Source organism: Hyperolius riggenbachi, chromosome 4 (assembly GCF_040937935.1).
Source record: "Hyperolius riggenbachi isolate aHypRig1 chromosome 4, aHypRig1.pri, whole genome shotgun sequence".
Taxonomy (NCBI): domain Eukaryota; kingdom Metazoa; phylum Chordata; class Amphibia; order Anura; family Hyperoliidae; genus Hyperolius; species Hyperolius riggenbachi.
The window spans coordinates 42,187,564-42,208,434 of record NC_090649.1 but is presented as its reverse complement, the minus strand read 5'-3'; the positions used below and the strand labels follow the sequence as shown (position 1 = coordinate 42,208,434).

Here is a 20,871-nt window from a genome sequence, read left to right as displayed (position 1 = left end):
TCTGATGGATTTGCATAGTAGTGATCGGAAATCCGAACGGAAATCCGATCGTGTCTGTCGGAAAGGATCTATCGGCCCATCTATCTGATGGGGAATTGCATGGTGTGCACCAGGCATACGAGAATGAGTATCTTTCAGGTGGTTGTTCCTTGTCAAGTGATTGATTGTAAGTCTCTCCTTGACAAAAGGACTGGAGTAAAGCCAACGGAAATCTGGGAAAAGCAGATAAGAAAAGTAGTATAGGAAAGATGAGTAAGATTGTAAGAAGGAGTGTTTTTCTCTTTCTTGGGGTGGTGAAGCACTTTTGCTGAAAAGTTGTTAAAAGAGGTTGTGTGAGTAAAAGTGAAGGGGAAAGCTGAGATGACATTTTCGTTTGTTAGCAAAGGGAGTGGGGAGTGGCATGTGAAAGAGGAAGTGATGGCCTGGTGATGGTTTGTAATCGTTTTGGAGGAGCTCTGCCTAGTAGAAAGTAAAAGGAGAAGCTTTGATCGCCCAACGTGGGGCTCGAACCCACGACCCTGAGATTAAGAGTCTCATGCTCTACCGACTGAGCTAGCCGGGCTTGCTTGCTTGAGCTGAAATGTCAAAAATTGCAAAATGGCGCCAGCCTCACCTTTGCCATCCGCACAGAAGAAGGCAATCTTGTATGGCCTGATTTGGCTGGCCACGTTTTTCAGCACTGAGCAACAGGGCAAGGCATTGGTGGTTCAGTGGTAGAATTCTCGCCTGCCACGCGGGAGGCCCGGGGTCGATTCCCGGCCAATGCAAATGCTAGGATTTTGGCACACCTCCACACTTTGCACTTCTCAAGCTTAAGACATCTCTGCAGGCCAGAAGCCATTTAAGGACATTTGCAAGAGTCACCGTGGCACTTGGCCACAGTGCTGGCTGACAGTCGAGAAGAGGGACCCTAGTACCCAGCAAACATGACTCTAAGACACACAAGTTAAAGCAGCCTTGGGACACTTGCGAGCCCAAAGGCCTTGCATGTCTTCTAGCAGTGCCAGTGACGTGCAGCATCTCTCCCTCTCCAGTACTCACCTATTAGGCTTCTTTTTAACTGTCTAGAAAAGCCTCGGAAATGCCAAGTCAGCAGCATCTGCTCATCTGGTGTTGTTTTACAACTTTTTGCCTTGTTGTCTTTGCACTCTACTCAGGGCCTTGCTCAAATTTGGAGCGTTCTCTCTAGGCCCTCATTCATTCTACTTTTGTCCTGAGTTTTCTCACAGTAGATGTTGAGATGTTGTGTCAGCTTACCTACAACTTGCTTTCCCAGCACCTAGCAATTAAGAAAACATACTAAAAGTACAGAAAAAAAAGTAGTAACAAACTTAAGTCAAATGAAAGCAACCACTTTTTTTGCTTGCCGGGACTGAAAGGCTTTTTGGTTTGTAACTTTTGTTGGGAAGTACCTCATCTAAAAACAAGTTAAGGGAAAGAGCAACTTCCTTTTTTTCAATCCTCTCAGCTAAATCTCAGGCCGTGTGCAGAGTGCCCTCCTCATACTGCTATGTGAGCACCTTTGGAGTGCAAAGCCTAATACACACCATACCAATGCCTGTCAGATAGATGGGTCGAACAGATGATTTCCGGCAGGTCCGATCTGATTTCCGATCGTTTTTCTGATGAATTTGCATAGTAGTGATCGGAAATCCGAACGGAAATCCGATCGTGTCTGTCGGAAAGGATCTATCGGCCCATCTATCTGATGGGGAATTGCATGGTGTGCACCAGGCATACGAGAATGAGTATCTTTCAGGTGGTTGTTCCTTGTCAAGTGATTGATTGTAAGTCTCTCCTTGACAAAAGGACTGGAGTAAAGCCAACGGAAATCTGGGAAAAGCAGATAAGAAAAGTAGTATAGGAAAGATGAGTAAGATTGTAAGAAGGAGTGTTTTTCTCTTTCTTGGGGTGGTGAAGCACTTTTGCTGAAAAGTTGTTAAAAGAGGTTGTGTGAGTAAAAGTGAAGGGGAAAGCTGAGATGACATTTTCGTTTGTTAGCAAAGGGAGTGGGGAGTGGCATGTGAAAGAGGAAGTGATGGCCTGGTGATGGTTTGTAATCGTTTTGGAGGAGCTCTGCCTAGTAGAAAGTAAAAGGAGAAGCTTTGATCGCCCAACGTGGGGCTCGAACCCACGACCCTGAGATTAAGAGTCTCATGCTCTACCGACTGAGCTAGCCGGGCTTGCTTGCTTAAGCTGAAATGGCAAAAATTGCAAAATGGCGCCAGCCTCACCTTTGCCATCCGCACAGAAGAAGGCAATCTTGTATGGCCTGATTTGGCTGGCCACGTTTTTCAGCACCGAGCAACATGGCAAGGCATTGGTGGTTCAGTGGTAGAAATCTCTCCTGCCACGCGGGAGGCCCGGGTTCGATTCCCGGCCAATGCAAATGCTAGGATTTTGGCACAGCTCCACACTTTGCACTTCTCAAGCTTAAGACATCTCTGCAGGCCAGAAGCCATTTAAGGACATTTGCAAGAGTCACCGTGGCACTTGGCCACAGTGCTGGCTGACAGTCGAGAAGAGGGACCCTAGTACCCAGCAAACATGACTCTAAGACACACAAGTTAAAGCAGCCTTGGGACACTTGCGTGCCCAAAGGCCTTGCATGTCTTCTAGCAGTGCCAGTGACGTGCAGCATCTCTCCCTCTCCAGTACTCACCTATTAGGCTTCTTTTTAACTGTCTAGAAAAGCCTCGGAAATGCCAAGTCAGCAGCATCTGCTCATCTGGTGTTGTTTTACAACTTTTTGCCTTGTTGTCTTTGCACTCTACTCAGGGCCTTGCTCAAATTTGGAGCGTTCTCTCTAGGCCCTCATTCATTCTACTTTTGTCCTGAGTTTTCTCACAGTAGATGTTGAGATGTTGTGTCAGCTTACCTACAACTTGCTTTCCCAGCACCTAGCAATTAAGAAAACATACTAAAAGTACAGAAAAAAAAGTAGTAACAAACTTAAGTCAAATGAAAGCAACCACTTTTTTTGCTTGCCGGGACTGAAAGGCTTTTTGGTTTGTAACTTTTGTTGGGAAGTACCTCATCTAAAAACAAGTTAAGGGAAAGAGCAACTTCCTTTTTTTCAATCCTCTCAGCTAAATCTCAGGCCGTGTGCAGAGTGCCCTCCTCATACTGCTATGTGAGCACCTTTGGAGTGCAAAGCCTAATACACACCATACCAATGCCTGTCAGATAGATGGGTCGAACAGATGATTTCCGGCAGGTCCGATCTGATTTCCGATCGTTTTTCTGATGGATTTGCATAGTAGTGATCGGAAATCCGAACGGAAATCCGATCGTGTCTGTCGGAAAGGATCTATCGGCCCATCTATCTGATGGGGAATTGCATGGTGTGCACCAGGCATACGAGAATGAGTATCTTTCAGGTGGTTGTTCCTTGTCAAGTGATTGATTGTAAGTCTCTCCTTGACAAAAGGACTGGAGTAAAGCCAACGGAAATCTGGGAAAAGCAGATAAGAAAAGTAGTATAGGAAAGATGAGTAAGATTGTAAGAAGGAGTGTTTTTCTCTTTCTTGGGGTGGTGAAGCACTTTTGCTGAAAAGTTGTTAAAAGAGGTTGTGTGAGTAAAAGTGAAGGGGAAAGCTGAGATGACATTTTCGTTTGTTAGCAAAGGGAGTGGGGAGTGGCATGTGAAAGAGGAAGTGATGGCCTGGTGATGGTTTGTAATCGTTTTGGAGGAGCTCTGCCTAGTAGAAAGTAAAAGGAGAAGCTTTGATCGCCCAACGTGGGGCTCGAACCCACGACCCTGAGATTAAGAGTCTCATGCTCTACCGACTGAGCTAGCCGGGCTTGCTTGCTTGAGCTGAAATGTCAAAAATTGCAAAATGGCGCCAGCCTCACCTTTGCCATCCGCACAGAAGAAGGCAATCTTGTATGGCCTGATTTGGCTGGCCACGTTTTTCAGCACCGAGTAACAGGGCAAGGCATTGGTGGTTCAGTGGTAGAATTCTCGCCTGCCACGCGGGAGGCCCGGGGTCGATTCCCGGCCAATGCAAATGCTAGGATTTTGGCACACCTCCACACTTTGCACTTCTCAAGCTTAAGACATCTCTGCAGGCCAGAAGCCATTTAAGGACATTTGCAAGAGTCACCGTGGCACTTGGCCACAGTGCTGGCTGACAGTCGAGAAGAGGGACCCTAGTACCCAGCAAACATGACTCTAAGACACACAAGTTAAAGCAGCCTTGGGACACTTGCGTGCCCAAAGGCCTTGCATGTCTTCTAGCAGTGCCAGTGACGTGCAGCATCTCTCCCTCTCCAGTACTCACCTATTAGGCTTCTTTTTAACTGTCTAGAAAAGCCTCGGAAATGCCAAGTCAGCAGCATCTGCTCATCTGGTGTTGTTTTACAACTTTTTGCCTTGTTGTCTTTGCACTCTACTCAGGGCCTTGCTCAAATTTGGAGCGTTCTCTCTAGGCCCTCATTCATTCTACTTTTGTCCTGAGTTTTCTCACAGTAGATGTTGAGATGTTGTGTCAGCTTACCTACAACTTGCTTTCCCAGCACCTAGCAATTAAGAAAACATACTAAAAGTACAGAAAAAAAAGTAGTAACAAACTTAAGTCAAATGAAAGCAACCACTTTTTTTGCTTGCCGGGACTGAAAGGCTTTTTGGTTTGTAACTTTTGTTGGGAAGTACCTCATCTAAAAACAAGTTAAGGGAAAGAGCAACTTCCTTTTTTTCAATCCTCTCAGCTAAATCTCAGGCCGTGTGCAGAGTGCCCTCCTCATACTGCTATGTGAGCACCTTTGGAGTGCAAAGCCTAATACACACCATACCAATGCCTGTCAGATAGATGGGTCGAACAGATGATTTCCGGCAGGTCCGATCTGATTTCCGATCGTTTTTCTGATGGATTTGCATAGTAGTGATCGGAAATCCGAACGGAAATCCGATCGTGTCTGTCGGAAAGGATCTATCGGCCCATCTATCTGATGGGGAATTGCATGGTGTGCACCAGGCATACGAGAATGAGTATCTTTCAGGTGGTTGTTCCTTGTCAAGTGATTGATTGTAAGTCTCTCCTTGACAAAAGGACTGGAGTAAAGCCAACGGAAATCTGGGAAAAGCAGATAAGAAAAGTAGTATAGGAAAGATGAGTAAGATTGTAAGAAGGAGTGTTTTTCTCTTTCTTGGGGTGGTGAAGCACTTTTGCTGAAAAGTTGTTAAAAGAGGTTGTGTGAGTAAAAGTGAAGGGGAAAGCTGAGATGACATTTTCGTTTGTTAGCAAAGGGAGTGGGGAGTGGCATGTGAAAGAGGAAGTGATGGCCTGGTGATGGTTTGTAATCGTTTTGGAGGAGCTCTGCCTAGTAGAAAGTAAAAGGAGAAGCTTTGATCGCCCAACGTGGGGCTCGAACCCACGACCCTGAGATTAAGAGTCTCATGCTCTACCGACTGAGCTAGCCGGGCTTGCTTGCTTGAGCTGAAATGGCAAAAATTGCAAAATGGCGCCAGCCTCACCTTTGCCATCCGCACAGAAGAAGGCAATCTTGTATGGCCTGATTTGGCTGGCCACGTTTTTCAGCACCGAGCAACAGGGCAAGGCATTGGTGGTTCAGTGGTAGAATTCTCGCCTGCCACGTGGGAGGCCCGGGGTCGATTCCCGGCCAATGCAAATGCTAGGATTTTGGCACACCTCCACACTTTGCACTTCTCAAGCTTAAGACATCTCTGCAGGCCAGAAGCCATTTAAGGACATTTGCAAGAGTCACCGTGGCACTTGGCCACAGTGCTGGCTGACAGTCGAGAAGAGGGACCCTAGTACCCAGCAAACATGACTCTAAGACACACAAGTTAAAGCAGCCTTGGGACACTTGCGTGCCCAAAGGCCTTGCATGTCTTCTAGCAGTGCCAGTGACGTGCAGCATCTCTCCCTCTCCAGTACTCACCTATTAGGCTTCTTTTTAACTGTCTAGAAAAGCCTCGGAAATGCCAAGTCAGCAGCATCTGCTCATCTGGTGTTGTTTTACAACTTTTTGCCTTGTTGTCTTTGCACTCTACTCAGGGCCTTGCTCAAATTTGGAGCGTTCTCTCTAGGCCCTCATTCATTCTACTTTTGTCCTGAGTTTTCTCACAGTAGATGTTGAGATGTTGTGTCAGCTTACCTACAACTTGCTTTCCCAGCACCTAGCAATTAAGAAAACATACTAAAAGTACAGAAAAAAAAGTAGTAACAAACTTAAGTCAAATGAAAGCAACCACTTTTTTTGCTTGCCGGGACTGAAAGGCTTTTTGGTTTGTAACTTTTGTTGGGAAGTACCTCATCTAAAAACAAGTTAAGGGAAAGAGCAACTTCCTTTTTTTCAATCCTCTCAGCTAAATCTCAGGCCGTGTGCAGAGTGCCCTCCTCATACTGCTATGTGAGCACCTTTGGAGTGCAAAGCCTAATACACACCATACCAATGCCTGTCAGATAGATGGGTCGAACAGATGATTTCCGGCAGGTCCGATCTGATTTCCGATCGTTTTTCTGATGGATTTGCATAGTAGTGATCGGAAATCCGAACGGAAATCCGATCGTGTCTGTCGGAAAGGATCTATCGGCCCATCTATCTGATGGGGAATTGCATGGTGTGCACCAGGCATACGAGAATGAGTATCTTTCAGGTGGTTGTTCCTTGTCAAGTGATTGATTGTAAGTCTCTCCTTGACAAAAGGACTGGAGTAAAGCCAACGGAAATCTGGGAAAAGCAGATAAGAAAAGTAGTATAGGAAAGATGAGTAAGATTGTAAGAAGGAGTGTTTTTCTCTTTCTTGGGGTGGTGAAGCACTTTTGCTGAAAAGTTGTTAAAAGAGGTTGTGTGAGTAAAAGTGAAGGGGAAAGCTGAGATGACATTTTCGTTTGTTAGCAAAGGGAGTGGGGAGTGGCATGTGAAAGAGGAAGTGATGGCCTGGTGATGGTTTGTAATCGTTTTGGAGGAGCTCTGCCTAGTAGAAAGTAAAAGGAGAAGCTTTGATCGCCCAACGTGGGGCTCGAACCCACGACCCTGAGATTAAGAGTCTCATGCTCTACCGACTGAGCTAGCCGGGCTTGCTTGCTTGAGCTGAAATGGCAAAAATTGCAAAATGGCGCCAGCCTCACCTTTGCCATCCGCACAGAAGAAGGCAATCTTGTATGGCCTGATTTGGCTGGCCACGTTTTTCAGCACCGAGCAACAGGGCAAGGCATTGGTGGTTCAGTGGTAGAATTCTCGCCTGCCACGCGGGAGGCCCGGGTTCGATTCCCGGCCAATGCAAATGCTAGGATTTTGGCACACCTCCACACTTTGCACTTCTCAAGCTTAAGACATCTCTGCAGGCCAGAAGCCATTTAAGGACATTTGCAAGAGTCACCGTGGCACTTGGCCACAGTGCTGGCTGACAGTCGAGAAGAGGGACCCTAGTACCCAGCAAACATGACTCTAAGACACACAAGTTAAAGCAGCCTTGGGACACTTGCGTGCCCAAAGGCCTTGCATGTCTTCTAGCAGTGCCAGTGACGTGCAGCATCTCTCCCTCTCCAGTACTCACCTATTAGGCTTCTTTTTAACTGTCTAGAAAAGCCTCGGAAATGCCAAGTCAGCAGCATCTGCTCATCTGGTGTTGTTTTACAACTTTTTGCCTTGTTGTCTTTGCACTCTACTCAGGGCCTTGCTCAAATTTGGAGCGTTCTCTCTAGGCCCTCATTCCTTCTACTTTTGTCCTGAGTTTTCTCACAGTAGATGTTGAGATGTTGTGTCAGCTTACCTACAACTTGCTTTCCCAGCACCTAGCAATTAAGAAAACATACTAAAAGTACAGAAAAAAAAGTAGTAACAAACTTAAGTCAAATGAAAGCAACCACTTTTTTTGCTTGCCGGGACTGAAAGGCTTTTTGGTTTGTAACTTTTGTTGGGAAGTACCTCATCTAAAAACAAGTTAAGGGAAAGAGCAACTTCCTTTTTTTCAATCCTCTCAGCTAAATCTCAGGCCGTGTGCAGAGTGCCCTCCTCATACTGCTATGTGAGCACCTTTGGAGTGCAAAGCCTAATACACACCATACCAATGCCTGTCAGATAGATGGGTCGAACAGATGATTTCCGGCAGGTCCGATCTGATTTCCGATCGTTTTTCTGATGGATTTGCATAGTAGTGATCGGAAATCCGAACGGAAATCCGATCGTGTCTGTCGGAAAGGATCTATCGGCCCATCTATCTGATGGGGAATTGCATGGTGTGCACCAGGCATACGAGAATGAGTATCTTTCAGGTGGTTGTTCCTTGTCAAGTGATTGATTGTAAGTCTCTCCTTGACAAAAGGACTGGAGTAAAGCCAACGGAAATCTGGGAAAAGCAGATAAGAAAAGTAGTATAGGAAAGATGAGTAAGATTGTAAGAAGGAGTGTTTTTCTCTTTCTTGGGGTGGTGAAGCACTTTTGCTGAAAAGTTGTTAAAAGAGGTTGTGTGAGTAAAAGTGAAGGGGAAAGCTGAGATGACATTTTCGTTTGTTAGCAAAGGGAGTGGGGAGTGGCATGTGAAAGAGGAAGTGATGGCCTGGTGATGGTTTGTAATCGTTTTGGAGGAGCTCTGCCTAGTAGAAAGTAAAAGGAGAAGCTTTGATCGCCCAACGTGGGGCTCGAACCCACGACCCTGAGATTAAGAGTCTCATGCTCTACCGACTGAGCTAGCCGGGCTTGCTTGCTTGAGCTGAAATGTCAAAAATTGCAAAATGGCGCCAGCCTCACCTTTGCCATCCGCACAGAAGAAGGCAATCTTGTATGGCCTGATTTGGCTGGCCACGTTTTTCAGCACCGAGCAACAGGGCAAGGCATTGGTGGTTCAGTGGTAGAATTCTCGCCTGCCACGCGGGAGGCCCGGGTTCGATTCCCGGCCAATGCAAATGCTAGGATTTTGGCACACCTCCACACTTTGCACTTCTCAAGCTTAAGACATCTCTGCAGGCCAGAAGCCATTTAAGGACATTTGCAAGAGTCACCGTGGCACTTGGCCACAGTGCTGGCTGACAGTCGAGAAGAGGGACCCTAGTACCCAGCAAACATGACTCTAAGACACACAAGTTAAAGCAGCCTTGGGACACTTGCGTGCCCAAAGGCCTTGCATGTCTTCTAGCAGTGCCAGTGACGTGCAGCATCTCTCCCTCTCCAGTACTCACCTATTAGGCTTCTTTTTAACTGTCTAGAAAAGCCTCGGAAATGCCAAGTCAGCAGCATCTGCTCATCTGGTGTTGTTTTACAACTTTTTGCCTTGTTGTCTTTGCACTCTACTCAGGGCCTTGCTCAAATTTGGAGCGTTCTCTCTAGGCCCTCATTCATTCTACTTTTGTCCTGAGTTTTCTCACAGTAGATGTTGAGATGTTGTGTCAGCTTACCTACAACTTGCTTTCCCAGCACCTAGCAATTAAGAAAACATACTAAAAGTACAGAAAAAAAAGTAGTAACAAACTTAAGTCAAATGAAAGCAACCACTTTTTTTGCTTGCCGGGACTGAAAGGCTTTTTGGTTTGTAACTTTTGTTGGGAAGTACCTCATCTAAAAACAAGTTAAGGGAAAGAGCAACTTCCTTTTTTTCAATCCTCTCAGCTAAATCTCAGGCCGTGTGCAGAGTGCCCTCCTCATACTGCTATGTGAGCACCTTTGGAGTGCAAAGCCTAATACACACCATACCAATGCCTGTCAGATAGATGGGTCGAACAGATGATTTCCGGCAGGTCCGATCTGATTTCCGATCGTTTTTCTGAAGGATTTGCATAGTAGTGATCGGAAATCCGAACGGAAATCCGATCGTGTCTGTCGGAAAGGATCTATCGGCCCATCTATCTGATGGGGAATTGCATGGTGTGCACCAGGCATACGAGAATGAGTATCTTTCAGGTGGTTGTTCCTTGTCAAGTGATTGATTGTAAGTCTCTCCTTGACAAAAGGACTGGAGTAAAGCCAACGGAAATCTGGGAAAAGCAGATAAGAAAAGTAGTATAGGAAAGATGAGTAAGATTGTAAGAAGGAGTGTTTTTCTCTTTCTTGGGGTGGTGAAGCACTTTTGCTGAAAAGTTGTTAAAAGAGGTTGTGTGAGTAAAAGTGAAGGGGAAAGCTGAGATGACATTTTCGTTTGTTAGCAAAGGGAGTGGGGAGTGGCATGTGAAAGAGGAAGTGATGGCCTGGTGATGGTTTGTAATCGTTTTGGAGGAGCTCTGCCTAGTAGAAAGTAAAAGGAGAAGCTTTGATCGCCCAACGTGGGGCTCGAACCCACGACCCTGAGATTAAGAGTCTCATGCTCTACCGACTGAGCTAGCCGGGCTTGCTTGCTTGAGCTGAAATGTCAAAAATTGCAAAATGGCGCCAGCCTCACCTTTGCCATCCGCACAGAAGAAGGCAATCTTGTATGGCCTGATTTGGCTGGCCACGTTTTTCAGCACCGAGCAACAGGGCAAGGCATTGGTGGTTCAGTGGTAGAATTCTCGCCTGCCACGCGGGAGGCCCGGGTTCGATTCCCGGCCAATGCAAATGCTAGGATTTTGGCACACCTCCACACTTTGCACTTCTCAAGCTTAAGACATCTCTGCAGGCCAGAAGCCATTTAAGGACATTTGCAAGAGTCACCGTGGCACTTGGCCACAGTGCTGGCTGACAGTCGAGAAGAGGGACCCTAGTACCCAGCAAACATGACTCTAAGACACACAAGTTAAAGCAGCCTTGGGACACTTGCGTGCCCAAAGGCCTTGCATGTCTTCTAGCAGTGCCAGTGACGTGCAGCATCTCTCCCTCTCCAGTACTCACCTATTAGGCTTCTTTTTAACTGTCTAGAAAAGCCTCGGAAATGCCAAGTCAGCAGCATCTGCTCATCTGGTGTTGTTTTACAACTTTTTGCCTTGTTGTCTTTGCACTCTACTCAGGGCCTTGCTCAAATTTGGAGCGTTCTCTCTAGGCCCTCATTCATTCTACTTTTGTCCTGAGTTTTCTCACAGTAGATGTTGAGATGTTGTGTCAGTTTACCTACAACTTGCTTTCCCAGCACCTAGCAATTAAGAAAACATACTAAAAGTACAGAAAAAAAAGTAGTAACAAACTTAAGTCAAATGAAAGCAACCACTTTTTTTGCTTGCCGGGACTGAAAGGCTTTTTGGTTTGTAACTTTTGTTGGGAAGTACCTCATCTAAAAACAAGTTAAGGGAAAGAGCAACTTCCTTTTTTTCAATCCTCTCAGCTAAATCTCAGGCCGTGTGCAGAGTGCCCTCCTCATACTGCTATGTGAGCACCTTTGGAGTGCAAAGCCTAATACACACCATACCAATGCCTGTCAGATAGATGGGTCGAACAGATGATTTCCGGCAGGTCCGATCTGATTTCCGATCGTTTTTCTGATGGATTTGCATAGTAGTGATCGGAAATCCGAACGGAAATCCGATCGTGTCTGTCGGAAAGGATCTATCGGCCCATCTATCTGATGGGGAATTGCATGGTGTGCACCAGGCATACGAGAATGAGTATCTTTCAGGTGGTTGTTCCTTGTCAAGTGATTGATTGTAAGTCTCTCCTTGACAAAAGGACTGGAGTAAAGCCAACGGAAATCTGGGAAAAGCAGATAAGAAAAGTAGTATAGGAAAGATGAGTAAGATTGTAAGAAGGAGTGTTTTTCTCTTTCTTGGGGTGGTGAAGCACTTTTGCTGAAAAGTTGTTAAAAGAGGTTGTGTGAGTAAAAGTGAAGGGGAAAGCTGAGATGACATTTTCGTTTGTTAGCAAAGGGAGTGGGGAGTGGCATGTGAAAGAGGAAGTGATGGCCTGGTGATGGTTTGTAATCGTTTTGGAGGAGCTCTGCCTAGTAGAAAGTAAAAGGAGAAGCTTTGATCGCCCAACATGGGGCTCGAACCCACGACCCTGAGATTAAGAGTCTCATGCTCTACCGACTGAGCTAGCCGGGCTTGCTTGCTTGAGCTGAAATGTCAAAAATTGCAAAATGGCGCCAGCCTCACCTTTGCCATCCGCACAGAAGAAGGCAATCTTGTATGGCCTGATTTGGCTGGCCACGTTTTTCAGCACTGAGCAACAGGGCAAGGCATTGGTGGTTCAGTGGTAGAATTCTCGCCTGCCACGTGGGAGGCCCGGGGTCGATTCCCGGCCAATGCAAATGCTAGGATTTTGGCACACCTCCACACTTTGCACTTCTCAAGCTTAAGACATCTCTGCAGGCCAGAAGCCATTTAAGGACATTTGCAAGAGTCACCGTGGCACTTGGCCACAGTGCTGGCTGACAGTCGAGAAGAGGGACCCTAGTACCCAGCAAACATGACTCTAAGACACACAAGTTAAAGCAGCCTTGGGACACTTGCGTGCCCAAAGGCCTTGCATGTCTTCTAGCAGTGCCAGTGACATGCAGCATCTCTCCCTCTCCAGTACTCACCTATTAGGCTTCTTTTTAACTGTCTAGAAAAGCCTCGGAAATGCCAAGTCAGCAGCATCTGCTCATCTGGTGTTGTTTTACAACTTTTTGCCTTGTTGTCTTTGCACTCTACTCAGGGCCTTGCTCAAATTTGGAGCGTTCTCTCTAGGCCCTCATTCATTCTACTTTTGTCCTGAGTTTTCTCACAGTAGATGTTGAGATGTTGTGTCAGCTTACCTACAACTTGCTTTCCCAGCACCTAGCAATTAAGAAAACATACTAAAAGTACAGAAAAAAAAGTAGTAACAAACTTAAGTCAAATGAAAGCAACCACTTTTTTTGCTTGCCGGGACTGAAAGGCTTTTTGGTTTGTAACTTTTGTTGGGAAGTACCTCATCTAAAAACAAGTTAAGGGAAAGAGCAACTTCCTTTTTTTCAATCCTCTCAGCTAAATCTCAGGCCGTGTGCAGAGTGCCCTCCTCATACTGCTATGTGAGCACCTTTGGAGTGCAAAGCCTAATACACACCATACCAATGCCTGTCAGATAGATGGGTCGAACAGATGATTTCCGGCAGGTCCGATCTGATTTCCGATCGTTTTTCTGATGGATTTGCATAGTAGTGATCGGAAATCCGAACGGAAATCCGATCGTGTCTGTCGGAAAGGATCTATCGGCCCATCTATCTGATGGGGAATTGCATGGTGTGCACCAGGCATACGAGAATGAGTATCTTTCAGGTGGTTGTTCCTTGTCAAGTGATTGATTGTAAGTCTCTCCTTGACAAAAGGACTGGAGTAAAGCCAACGGAAATCTGGGAAAAGCAGATAAGAAAAGTAGTATAGGAAAGATGAGTAAGATTGTAAGAAGGAGTGTTTTTCTCTTTCTTGGGGTGGTGAAGCACTTTTGCTGAAAAGTTGTTAAAAGAGGTTGTGTGAGTAAAAGTGAAGGGGAAAGCTGAGATGACATTTTCGTTTGTTAGCAAAGGGAGTGGGGAGTGGCATGTGAAAGAGGAAGTGATGGCCTGGTGATGGTTTGTAATCGTTTTGGAGGAGCTCTGCCTAGTAGAAAGTAAAAGGAGAAGCTTTGATCGCCCAACGTGGGGCTCGAACCCACGACCCTGAGATTAAGAGTCTCATGCTCTACCGACTGAGCTAGCCGGGCTTGCTTGCTTGAGCTGAAATGTCAAAAATTGCAAAATGGCGCCAGCCTCACCTTTGCCATCCGCACAGAAGAAGGCAATCTTGTATGGCCTGATTTGGCTGGCCACGTTTTTCAGCACCGAGCAACAGGGCAAGGCATTGGTGGTTCAGTGGTAGAATTCTCGCCTGCCACGCGGGAGGCCCGGGGTCGATTCCCGGCCAATGCAAATGCTAGGATTTTGGCACACCTCCACACTTTGCACTTCTCAAGCTTAAGACATCTCTGCAGGCCAGAAGCCATTTAAGGACATTTGCAAGAGTCACCGTGGCACTTGGCCACAGTGCTGGCTGACAGTCGAGAAGAGGGACCCTAGTACCCAGCAAACATGACTCTAAGACACACAAGTTAAAGCAGCCTTGGGACACTTGCGTGCCCAAAGGCCTTGCATGTCTTCTAGCAGTGCCAGTGACGTGCAGCATCTCTCCCTCTCCAGTACTCACCTATTAGGCTTCTTTTTAACTGTCTAGAAAAGCCTCGGAAATGCCAAGTCAGCAGCATCTGCTCATCTGGTGTTGTTTTACAACTTTTTGCCTTGTTGTCTTTGCACTCTACTCAGGGCCTTGCTCAAATTTGGAGCGTTCTCTCTAGGCCCTCATTCATTCTACTTTTGTCCTGAGTTTTCTCACAGTAGATGTTGAGATGTTGTGTCAGTTTACCTACAACTTGCTTTCCCAGCACCTAGCAATTAAGAAAACATACTAAAAGTACAGAAAAAAAAGTAGTAACAAACTTAAGTCAAATGAAAGCAACCACTTTTTTTGCTTGCCGGGACTGAAAGGCTTTTTGGTTTGTAACTTTTGTTGGGAAGTACCTCATCTAAAAACAAGTTAAGGGAAAGAGCAACTTCCTTTTTTTCAATCCTCTCAGCTAAATCTCAGGCCGTGTGCAGAGTGCCCTCCTCATACTGCTATGTGAGCACCTTTGGAGTGCAAAGCCTAATACACACCATACCAATGCCTGTCAGATAGATGGGTCGAACAGATGATTTCCGGCAGGTCCGATCTGATTTCCGATCGTTTTTCTGATGGATTTGCATAGTAGTGATCGGAAATCCGAACGGAAATCCGATCGTGTCTGTCGGAAAGGATCTATCGGCCCATCTATCTGATGGGGAATTGCATGGTGTGCACCAGGCATACGAGAATGAGTATCTTTCAGGTGGTTGTTCCTTGTCAAGTGATTGATTGTAAGTCTCTCCTTGACAAAAGGACTGGAGTAAAGCCAACGGAAATCTGGGAAAAGCAGATAAGAAAAGTAGTATAGGAAAGATGAGTAAGATTGTAAGAAGGAGTGTTTTTCTCTTTCTTGGGGTGGTGAAGCACTTTTGCTGAAAAGTTGTTAAAAGAGGTTGTGTGAGTAAAAGTGAAGGGGAAAGCTGAGATGACATTTTCGTTTGTTAGCAAAGGGAGTGGGGAGTGGCATGTGAAAGAGGAAGTGATGGCCTGGTGATGGTTTGTAATCGTTTTGGAGGAGCTCTGCCTAGTAGAAAGTAAAAGGAGAAGCTTTGATCGCCCAACATGGGGCTCGAACCCACGACCCTGAGATTAAGAGTCTCATGCTCTACCGACTGAGCTAGCCGGGCTTGCTTGCTTGAGCTGAAATGTCAAAAATTGCAAAATGGCGCCAGCCTCACCTTTGCCATCCGCACAGAAGAAGGCAATCTTGTATGGCCTGATTTGGCTGGCCACGTTTTTCAGCACTGAGCAACAGGGCAAGGCATTGGTGGTTCAGTGGTAGAATTCTCGCCTGCCACGTGGGAGGCCCGGGGTCGATTCCCGGCCAATGCAAATGCTAGGATTTTGGCACACCTCCACACTTTGCACTTCTCAAGCTTAAGACATCTCTGCAGGCCAGAAGCCATTTAAGGACATTTGCAAGAGTCACCGTGGCACTTGGCCACAGTGCTGGCTGACAGTCGAGAAGAGGGACCCTAGTACCCAGCAAACATGACTCTAAGACACACAAGTTAAAGCAGCCTTGGGACACTTGCGTGCCCAAAGGCCTTGCATGTCTTCTAGCAGTGCCAGTGACGTGCAGCATCTCTCCCTCTCCAGTACTCACCTATTAGGCTTCTTTTTAACTGTCTAGAAAAGCCTCGGAAATGCCAAGTCAGCAGCATCTGCTCATCTGGTGTTGTTTTACAACTTTTTGCCTTGTTGTCTTTGCACTCTACTCAGGGCCTTGCTCAAATTTGGAGCGTTCTCTCTAGGCCCTCATTCATTCTACTTTTGTCCTGAGTTTTCTCACAGTAGATGTTGAGATGTTGTGTCAGCTTACCTACAACTTGCTTTCCCAGCACCTAGCAATTAAGAAAACATACTAAAAGTACAGAAAAAAAAGTAGTAACAAACTTAAGTCAAATGAAAGCAACCACTTTTTTTGCTTGCCGGGACTGAAAGGCTTTTTGGTTTGTAACTTTTGTTGGGAAGTACCTCATCTAAAAACAAGTTAAGGGAAAGAGCAACTTCCTTTTTTTCAATCCTCTCAGCTAAATCTCAGGCCGTGTGCAGAGTGCCCTCCTCATACTGCTATGTGAGCACCTTTGGAGTGCAAAGCCTAATACACACCATACCAATGCCTGTCAGATAGATGGGTCGAACAGATGATTTCCGGCAGGTCCGATCTGATTTCCGATCGTTTTTCTGATGGATTTGCATAGTAGTGATCGGAAATCCGAACGGAAATCCGATCGTGTCTGTCGGAAAGGATCTATCGGCCCATCTATCTGATGGGGAATTGCATGGTGTGCACCAGGCATACGAGAATGAGTATCTTTCAGGTGGTTGTTCCTTGTCAAGTGATTGATTGTAAGTCTCTCCTTGACAAAAGGACTGGAGTAAAGCCAACGGAAATCTGGGAAAAGCAGATAAGAAAAGTAGTATAGGAAAGATGAGTAAGATTGTAAGAAGGAGTGTTTTTCTCTTTCTTGGGGTGGTGAAGCACTTTTGCTGAAAAGTTGTTAAAAGAGGTTGTGTGAGTAAAAGTGAAGGGGAAAGCTGAGATGACATTTTCGTTTGTTAGCAAAGGGAGTGGGGAGTGGCATGTGAAAGAGGAAGTGATGGCCTGGTGATGGTTTGTAATCGTTTTGGAGGAGCTCTGCCTAGTAGAAAGTAAAAGGAGAAGCTTTGATCGCCCAACGTGGGGCTCGAACCCACGACCCTGAGATTAAGAGTCTCATGCTCTACCGACTGAGCTAGCCGGGCTTGCTTGCTTGAGCTGAAATGTCAAAAATTGCAAAATGGCGCCAGCCTCACCTTTGCCATCCGCACAGAAGAAGGCAATCTTGTATGGCCTGATTTGGCTGGCCACGTTTTTCAGCACCAAGCAACAGGGCAAGGCATTGGTGGTTCAGTGGTAGAATTCTCGCCTGCCACGCGGGAGGCCCGGGTTCGATTCCCGGCCAATGCAAATGCTAGGATTTTGGCACACCTCCACACTTTGCACTTCTCAAGCTTAAGACATCTCTGCAGGCCAGAAGCCATTTAAGGACATTTGCAAGAGTCACCGTGGCACTTGGCCACAGTGCTGGCTGACAGTCGAGAAGAGGGACCCTAGTACCCAGCAAACATGACTCTAAGACACACAAGTTAAAGCAGCCTTGGGACACTTGCGTGCCCAAAGGCCTTGCATGTCTTCTAGCAGTGCCAGTGACGTGCAGCATCTCTCCCTCTCCAGTACTCACCTATTAGGCTTCTTTTTAACTGTCTAGAAAAGCCTCGGAAATGCCAAGTCAGCAGCATCTGCTCATCTGGTGTTGTTTTACAACTTTTTGCCTTGTTGTCTTTGCACTCTACTCAGGGCCTTGCTCAAATTTGGAGCGTTCTCTCTAGGCCCTCATTCATTCTACTTTTGTCCTGAGTTTTCTCACAGTAGATGTTGAGATGTTGTGTCAGCTTACCTACAACTTGCTTTCCCAGCACCTAGCAATTAAGAAAACATACTAAAAGTACAGAAAAAAAAGTAGTAACAAACTTAAGTCAAATGAAAGCAACCACTTTTTTTGCTTGCCGGGACTGAAAGGCTTTTTGGTTTGTAACTTTTGTTGGGAAGTACCTCATCTAAAAACAAGTTAAGGGAAAGAGCAACTTCCTTTTTTTCAATCCTCTCAGCTAAATCTCAGGCCGTGTGCAGAGTGCCCTCCTCATACTGCTATGTGAGCACCTTTGGAGTGCAAAGCCTAATACACACCATACCAATGCCTGTCAGATAGATGGGTCGAACAGATGATTTCCGGCAGGTCCGATCTGATTTCCGATCGTATTTCTGATGGATTTGCATAGTAGTGATCGGAAATCCGAACGGAAATCCGATCGTGTCTGTCGGAAAGGATCTATCTGCCCATCTATCTGATGGGGAATTGCATGGTGTGCACCAGGCATACGAGAATGAGTATCTTTCAGGTGGTTGTTCCTTGTCAAGTGATTGATTGTAAGTCTCTCCTTGACAAAAGGACTGGAGTAAAGCCAACGGAAATCTGGGAAAAGCAGATAAGAAAAGTAGTATAGGAAAGATGAGTAAGATTGTAAGAAGGAGTGTTTTTCTCTTTCTTGGGGTGGTGAAGCACTTTTGCTGAAAAGTTGTTAAAAGAGGTTGTGTGAGTAAAAGTGAAGGGGAAAGCTGAGATGACATTTTCGTTTGTTAGCAAAGGGAGTGGGGAGTGGCATGTGAAAGAGGAAGTGATGGCCTGGTGATGGTTTGTAATCGTTTTGGAGGAGCTCTGCCTAGTAGAAAGTAAAAGGAGAAGCTTTGATCGCCCAACGTGGGGCTCGAACCCACGACCCTGAGATTAAGAGTCTCATGCTCTACCGACTGAGCTAGCCGGGCTTGCTTGCTTGAGCTGAAATGTCAAAAATTGCAAAATGGCGCCAGCCTCACCTTTGCCATCCGCACAGAAGAAGGCAATCTTGTATGGCCTGATTTGGCTGGCCACGTTTTTCAGCACCGAGCAACAGGGCAAGGCATTGGTGGTTCAGTGGTAGAATTCTCGCCTGCCACGCGGGAGGCCCGGGTTTGATTCCCGGCCAATGCAAATGCTAGGATTTTGGCACACCTCCACACTTTGCACTTCTCAAGCTTAAGACATCTCTGCAGGCCAGAAGCCATTTAAGGACATTTGCAAGAGTCACCGTGGCACTTGGCCACAGTGCTGGCTGACAGTCGAGAAGAGGGACCCTAGTACCCAGCAAACATGACTCTAAGACACACAAGTTAAAGCAGCCTTGGGACACTTGCGTGCCCAAAGGCCTTGCATGTCTTCTAGCAGTGCCAGTGACGTGCAGCATCTCTCCCTCTCCAGTACTCACCTATTAGGCTTCTTTTTAACTGTCTAGAAAAGCCTCGGAAATGCCAAGTCAGCAGCATCTGCTCATCTGGTGTTGTTTTACAACTTTTTGCCTTGTTGTCTTTGCACTCTACTCAGGGCCTTGCTCAAATTTGGAGCGTTCTCTCTAGGCCCTCATTCATTCTACTTTTGTCCTGAGTTTTCTCACAGTAGATGTTGAGATGTTGTGTCAGCTTACCTACAACTTGCTTTCCCAGCACCTAGCAATTAAGAAAACATACTAAAAGTACAGAAAAAAAAGTAGTAACAAACTTAAGTCAAATGAAAGCAACCACTTTTTTTGCTTGCCGGGACTGAAAGGCTTTTTGGTTTGTAACTTTTGTTGGGAAGTACCTCATCTAAAAACAAGTTAAGGGAAAGAGCAACTTCCTTTTTTTCAATCCTCTCAGCTAAATCTCAGGCCGTGTGCAGAGTGCCCTCCTCATACTGCTATGTGAGCACCTTTGGAGTGCAAAGCCTAATACACACCATACCAATGCCTGTCAGATAGATGGGTCGAACAGATGATTTCCGGCAGGTCCGATCTGATTTCCGATCGTTTTTCTGATGGATTTGCATAGTAGTGATCGGAAATCCGAACGGAAATCCGATCGTGTCTGTCGGAAAGGATCTATCGGCCCATCTATCTGATGGGGAATTGCATGGTGTGCACCAGGCATACGAGAATGAGTATCTTTCAGGTGGTTGTTCCTTGTCAAGTGATTGATTGTAAGTCTCTCCTTGACAAAAGGACTGGAGTAAAGCCAACGGAAATCTGGGAAAAGCAGATAAGAAAAGTAGTATAGGAAAGATGAGTAAGATTGTAAGAAGGAGTGTTTTTCTCTTTCTTGGGGTGGTGAAGCACTTTTGCTGAAAAGTTGTTAAAAGAGGTTGTGTGAGTAAAAGTGAAGGGGAAAGCTGAGATGACATTTTCGTTTGTTAGCAAAGGGAGTGGGGAGTGGCATGTGAAAGAGGAAGTGATGGCCTGGTGATGGTTTGTAATCGTTTTGGAGGAGCTCTGCCTAGTAGAAAGTAAAAGGAGAAGCTTTGATCACCCAACGTGGGGCTCGAACCCACAACCCTGAGATTAAGAGTCTCATGCTCTACCGACTGAGCTAGCCGGGCTTGCTTGCTTGAGCTGAAATGTCAAAAATTGCAAAATGGCGCCAGCCTCACCTTTGCCATCCGCACAGAAGAAGGCAATCTTGTATGGCCTGATTTGGCTGGCCACGTTTTTCAGCACTGAGCAACAGGGCAAGGCATTGGTGGTTCAGTGGTAGAATTCTCGCCTGCCACGTGGGAGGCCCGGGGTCGATTCCCGGCCAATGCAAATGCTAGGATTTTGGCACACCTCCACACTTTGCACTTCTCAAGCTTAAGACATCTCTGCAGGCCAGAAGCCATTTAAGGACATTTGCAAGAGTCACCGTGGCACTTGGCCACAGTGCTGGCTGACAGTCGAGAAGAGGGACCCTAGTACCCAGCAAACATGACTCTAAGACACACAAGTTAAAGCAGCCTTGGGACACTTGCGTGCCCAAAGGCCTTGCATGTCTTCTAGCAGTGCCAGTGACGTGCAGCATCTCTCCCTCTCCAGTACTCACCTATTAGGCTTCTTTTTAACTGTCTAGAAAAGCCTCGGAAATGCCAAGTCAGCAGCATCTGCTCATCTGGTGTTGTTTTACAACTTTTTGCCTTGTTGTCTTTGCACTCTACTCAGGGCCTTGCTCAAATTTGGAGCGTTCTCTCTAGGCCCTCATTCATTCTACTTTTGTCCTGAGTTTTCTCACAGTAGATGTTGAGATGTTGTGTCAGCTTACCTACAACTTGCTTTCCCAGCACCTAGCAATTAAGAAAACATACTAAAAGTACAGAAAAAAAAGTAGTAACAAACTTAAGTCAAATGAAAGCAACCACTTTTTTTGCTTGCCGGGACTGAAAGGCTTTTTGGTTTGTAACTTTTGTTGGGAAGTACCTCATCT

General features: G+C 46.2%; 17 non-coding genes across 17 annotated transcripts; 5 read left to right on the top strand and 12 right to left on the bottom strand.

Moving 5' to 3' along the window:
* Positions 1-489: 489 nt before the first annotated feature.
* TRNAK-CUU (transfer RNA lysine (anticodon CUU)) lies at positions 490-562 on the bottom strand. Its single transcript has one exon. It is a non-coding gene; the product is annotated as a tRNA-Lys (tRNA).
* A 1,548-nt stretch (positions 563-2,110) lies between these two features.
* TRNAK-CUU (transfer RNA lysine (anticodon CUU)) lies at positions 2,111-2,183 on the bottom strand. Its single transcript has one exon. It is a non-coding gene; the product is annotated as a tRNA-Lys (tRNA).
* Positions 2,184-3,731: 1,548 nt separating this feature from the next.
* TRNAK-CUU (transfer RNA lysine (anticodon CUU)) lies at positions 3,732-3,804 on the bottom strand. Its single transcript has one exon. It is a non-coding gene; the product is annotated as a tRNA-Lys (tRNA).
* A 1,548-nt stretch (positions 3,805-5,352) lies between these two features.
* Positions 5,353-5,425, bottom strand: TRNAK-CUU (transfer RNA lysine (anticodon CUU)). The gene has a single exon. It is a non-coding gene; the product is annotated as a tRNA-Lys (tRNA).
* Positions 5,426-6,973: 1,548 nt separating this feature from the next.
* On the bottom strand, positions 6,974-7,046 carry TRNAK-CUU (transfer RNA lysine (anticodon CUU)). The gene has a single exon. It is a non-coding gene; the product is annotated as a tRNA-Lys (tRNA).
* Positions 7,047-7,180: 134 nt separating this feature from the next.
* On the top strand, positions 7,181-7,251 carry TRNAG-GCC (transfer RNA glycine (anticodon GCC)). Its single transcript has one exon. It is a non-coding gene; the product is annotated as a tRNA-Gly (tRNA).
* Positions 7,252-8,594: 1,343 nt separating this feature from the next.
* Positions 8,595-8,667, bottom strand: TRNAK-CUU (transfer RNA lysine (anticodon CUU)). Its single transcript has one exon. It is a non-coding gene; the product is annotated as a tRNA-Lys (tRNA).
* A 134-nt stretch (positions 8,668-8,801) lies between these two features.
* Positions 8,802-8,872, top strand: TRNAG-GCC (transfer RNA glycine (anticodon GCC)). The gene has a single exon. It is a non-coding gene; the product is annotated as a tRNA-Gly (tRNA).
* Positions 8,873-10,215: 1,343 nt separating this feature from the next.
* Positions 10,216-10,288, bottom strand: TRNAK-CUU (transfer RNA lysine (anticodon CUU)). The gene has a single exon. It is a non-coding gene; the product is annotated as a tRNA-Lys (tRNA).
* Positions 10,289-10,422: 134 nt separating this feature from the next.
* TRNAG-GCC (transfer RNA glycine (anticodon GCC)) lies at positions 10,423-10,493 on the top strand. Its single transcript has one exon. It is a non-coding gene; the product is annotated as a tRNA-Gly (tRNA).
* Positions 10,494-11,836: 1,343 nt separating this feature from the next.
* Positions 11,837-11,909, bottom strand: TRNAK-CUU (transfer RNA lysine (anticodon CUU)). Its single transcript has one exon. It is a non-coding gene; the product is annotated as a tRNA-Lys (tRNA).
* Positions 11,910-13,457: 1,548 nt separating this feature from the next.
* Positions 13,458-13,530, bottom strand: TRNAK-CUU (transfer RNA lysine (anticodon CUU)). The gene has a single exon. It is a non-coding gene; the product is annotated as a tRNA-Lys (tRNA).
* A 1,548-nt stretch (positions 13,531-15,078) lies between these two features.
* TRNAK-CUU (transfer RNA lysine (anticodon CUU)) lies at positions 15,079-15,151 on the bottom strand. Its single transcript has one exon. It is a non-coding gene; the product is annotated as a tRNA-Lys (tRNA).
* A 1,548-nt stretch (positions 15,152-16,699) lies between these two features.
* On the bottom strand, positions 16,700-16,772 carry TRNAK-CUU (transfer RNA lysine (anticodon CUU)). Its single transcript has one exon. It is a non-coding gene; the product is annotated as a tRNA-Lys (tRNA).
* A 134-nt stretch (positions 16,773-16,906) lies between these two features.
* Positions 16,907-16,977, top strand: TRNAG-GCC (transfer RNA glycine (anticodon GCC)). The gene has a single exon. It is a non-coding gene; the product is annotated as a tRNA-Gly (tRNA).
* A 1,343-nt stretch (positions 16,978-18,320) lies between these two features.
* TRNAK-CUU (transfer RNA lysine (anticodon CUU)) lies at positions 18,321-18,393 on the bottom strand. The gene has a single exon. It is a non-coding gene; the product is annotated as a tRNA-Lys (tRNA).
* A 134-nt stretch (positions 18,394-18,527) lies between these two features.
* Positions 18,528-18,598, top strand: TRNAG-GCC (transfer RNA glycine (anticodon GCC)). The gene has a single exon. It is a non-coding gene; the product is annotated as a tRNA-Gly (tRNA).
* The last annotated feature ends 2,273 nt before the right edge of the window (positions 18,599-20,871 follow it).